The 4,107-nt window shown below is 40.1% G+C and overlaps 1 pseudogene; it reads left to right on the top strand.

Moving 5' to 3' along the window:
• The first annotated feature begins 1,524 nt into the window (after positions 1-1,524).
• LOC135539302 (myosin heavy chain, fast skeletal muscle-like) lies at positions 1,525-3,199 on the top strand (annotated as a pseudogene).
• Positions 3,200-4,107: the final 908 nt, after the last annotated feature.

Genomic DNA, 4,107 nt, shown 5'->3' with positions numbered 1-4,107 from the left:
TGGGTTCTAATTTCTCCAAATATCTAGAACACCTAACCTTAGATTTATATTCCTAATCTCACAAACAGTATTGCTATCCTTTGGAGGCCATCTTTCTAGATTATCATGTAATACTGCATTAAAATCTCCACCCCATATGACTTTGGCCAATGGAAATTTTGACATTTTATTTATTTTTCTCTCAATGTCTCTAAATAAAATACAGTTACTTGACTTGTTATTGGAAGCATAAGTATTTACAATGAATTGAACGTGGTTGACATCTACCAAAAGTATAATCCATCTCCCTGTATTATCTGCTTCTTGACTCAAAAGTTGCCTTTGAAATAGCGACACCTGCAGACCGATTAGTACCAAAGGAAAACCAAATATCATTCCCCCATTGACACTTCCAAAATGCAGTATCTGTGGAACAGGCTTGAGTTTCTTGAATGAAAGTCGTCACACTTACCCTTACAATACAAAAATAAAGATTTCCTTTTCAAAATATTACAGATTCCCCTGGCATTAACAGAAAAAACAGAAATGGACATTTACTATCACAGTGACAATATGAAGAATATTAAACTTGTATACGTTCACATGAATCAGGGTCTCACAAAAAGAAAAGTTCTTACTAGTTGCAAATAAAAACAATCCTTTGCACCACGCAAGTGGTTCACCTAAATTATATATATATATATATATTTATACTAGAGATCGGCCGATTATGATTTTTCAACGCTGATACTAATGATTGAAGACCCAAAAAAGCCGATACCGATTAATCGGCCGATTTAAAAAAAAAAGAAAAAAGTTTTTGTAATAATGACAATTACAACAATACTGAATGAACACTTATTTTAACTTAATATAATACATAAATATAAATCAGTTTAGCCTCCAATAAATAATGAATCATGTTAAATTTTGTTTAAATAATAGAAAAACAAAGTGTTGGAGAAGAAAAAGTGCAATATGTGCCATGTAAAAAAGCTAACGTTTGAGTTCCTTGCTCAGAACATGAGAACATATAAAAGCTGGTGGTTCCTTTTAACATGAGACTTCAATATTCCAAGGTAAGAGTTTTTAGGTTGTAGTTATTTTAGTATTTATAAGACTATTTATCTCTATTCCATTTGTATTTCATATACCTTTCATATACCTTGTAGATAGATCAACTTCCAGTAGGAGGTGCTGCTCAGCCTATTGTTTTTTCTGATTATTACGTTGAAGATCTGATGTTGTTTCAAAGGTACAAATTCAACATATTTTATGCAAGGTTTGTCAGTGTTGAAAATGTTACCATGTTGATGTAATCCTGTAGTTTAATTTTCACTTTTTTTCAAATCCAATCACACACTTTTTTCAAATCCAATGTATTTTCCATGCAACAATACATTGACAAATGTTGAAACAATGTTGATTTAACCAGTTTGTGCCCAGTGGGTAGTTATATAGGCCGTGACATAGTACCAAACTGCCATTCTATTATGTTCAGAGGGGTTAGGCCAGAACATTAGAACATTGTGGGAGAAAACCAAGATGTCTAGAGAGAGTAGTGGTAGGGGGCTCTGAGAAAATGTCAATAAGTATTGGAACATTTGTTTTGGAACAAATTGTTCACAATAAAACCACCCTCTGTCGTCCAACAGGAAGAAGCTGGCCCAGCTTCTGCAGGAGGCTGAAGAGACCATCAATGCAGTTAACACCAAGTGCGCCTCCCTGGAGAAGACCAAGCAGAGGCTACAGTGCTGTTAGAAGTGCTGTTAATTATTTATCTGTTATTATGATTCAATGTCAACTTCAGTGCATTGGTAATATCCACAAAAAATGATCTCAAGTCTAAACTGCTCCTGTGTTTGTGTGTGCAGAGGAGATCTCTGACCTGACTGAGCAGATTAGAGAGACTGGCAAGAGCATCCATGAGCTGGAGAAGACCAAGAAGACTGTGGAGACAGAGAAGTCTGAGATCCAGACGGCTCTGGAGGAGGCTGAGGTACAAACTACAGCTGTTTGATGGGAAAAGCAGTGTTACAGAGCCAATGCTAGCTACAGTCCAATGGACCCTGTAATAGTGTTTATTGTAGTCATATATATATTTAATTGCTGGTGTTATTCACATCCAAATGTATTGAGCACAAATCGGCTGACTGCTTCTCCTTGTTCAGGGCACACTGAAGCACGAGGAATCCAAAATTCTGCGTGTTAACTGGAGCTGAACCAGGTCACGGGTGAGGTAGACAGGAAGCTGGCTGAGAAGGATGAGGAGATGGAGCAGATCAAGAGGAACAGCCAGAGGTTGACTGACTCCATGCAGAGCACCCAGGACTCTGAGGTCAGGAGCAGGAATGATGCCCTGAGGGTGAAGAAGAAGATGGAGGGAGACCTGAACGAGATGGAGATCCAGCTGAGCCACGCCAACTGCCAAGCGGCCCAGGCCCAGAAACATCTGAAGAACGTCCAGGGACAGCTAAAGGTAAAGGGACATCAGGCTCAAATATCTGAACATGGGGAGGGATTTGTTTGTGAATCTTTAAAAAAGGCTTGAACCGAGAAATTTAAAATATTGAATAGATTGGACTAATATACTGTAGAAATGTAGGGATATTGAGGAAATTCTTACCAATAAACATTTTTATCACCGATCCTATCAGCTCTACTTCCACAAATCCTAATGAACCTGTCATTATGAACCCCAGGATGCCCCACTGCACCTTGATGATGCCGTCCGTGCCTCAGAGGACATGAAGGAGCAGGCAGCCATGGAGGAGTGCAGGAACGGTCTGATGGTGGCTGAAATCGAGGAGCTGAGAGTTGCCCTGGAGGTGACAGAGGCCGTAAAGTGGCTGAGACTGAGCTGGTAGACGCCAGCGAGCGTGTTGGACTGCTGCACTCCCAGGTACAGGTCAAAATCTATTTCTTATGAAACTCAACCAAACATACCATTTACAAAGTGCTTGCTTGTATATGTCATAACTTCTGCCTTATGACATGTAAGTACTCTTGAGAGTCAAACAATTTGTCTTGTTTCCTCCAGAACACCAGCCTTCTGAACATCAAGAAGAAAGTGGAGACTGACCTGGTGCAGGTGCAGGGAGAGGTGGAGGACAACGTCCAGGAAAGCAGGAATGCAGAGGAGAAGGCCCAGAAGGCCATCACTGATGTGAGTTCTTATGATCTATTGAATTACATCAACTTCATTTGGCCCCGATGGTAATGGGACTGGTTAACACTAGTATTGTCTGAGCCTCTAGGCATCCCAGTTTGAGGCAACGTCGATTCTAACAGCCTAATAAATACATTTAATCTACAGTGCCTTCAGAAAGTATTCATACCCCTTGACTAATTCCACATTTTGTTGTGTTACTGCTTGAATTCAAAATGGATAAAATTGATTTTTGTCTCACCAATCTACACACAATACCCCATAATGACAAAGTGAAACATGTTTTTAGGACATTTTTGAAACGTGTTAAATGAAATACAGATGTAATTTCCATAAGTATCATACCCCTGAGTCAATACTTTGTAGAAGCACCTTTGGCAGTGATTACAGCTTTGACTCGTCTTGGGTATGTCTGTATCAGCTTTGCACATCTGGATTTGGATATTTTCTCCCATTCTTCCTTGCAGATTTTCTCAAGCTCTGTTAAATTCTATGGGGACTAGATGTGAACAGAAGTTTTCCACAGATTTTCAATGGGATTCAAGTCTGGGCTGTTACTGCACTTTCACATTCTTGTTCTGAAGCCATTCCAGTGTTCTTTGGCTGTATGCTTGGGGTCATTGTCCTGTTGGAGTGCACATTTTTGCCCTAGTCTACGGTCACTTGCACTCTTAGTCAGGTTTGCCTGTATTTGGCTCCATTCATGGTTCCCTCTATCTTTACCAGTCTCCCTGCCACTGTAAAGCATCCCCATAGTATGATGCTGCCACCACCATGCTTCACAGTAGGGATGGTGTTAGAAGGGTGTAATAGCACTTTGCATTCAGCCCAGAATCGTTTGCCTTACAGCCGTTCACGTGCCTTTTTGCAAACTCCAGGTGTGCTGTCATGTGCCTTTTTCTCAGGAATGGCTTCCGTAGAGCCACTCTCCCATAAAGCCCAGATTAATGAAGTGCTGT

This window comes from Oncorhynchus masou, unplaced genomic scaffold, assembly GCF_036934945.1.
Source record: "Oncorhynchus masou masou isolate Uvic2021 unplaced genomic scaffold, UVic_Omas_1.1 unplaced_scaffold_1862, whole genome shotgun sequence".
In the NCBI taxonomy this organism is placed as follows: domain Eukaryota; kingdom Metazoa; phylum Chordata; class Actinopteri; order Salmoniformes; family Salmonidae; genus Oncorhynchus; species Oncorhynchus masou.
This window is presented reverse-complemented; position numbering and strand designations above follow the sequence as displayed.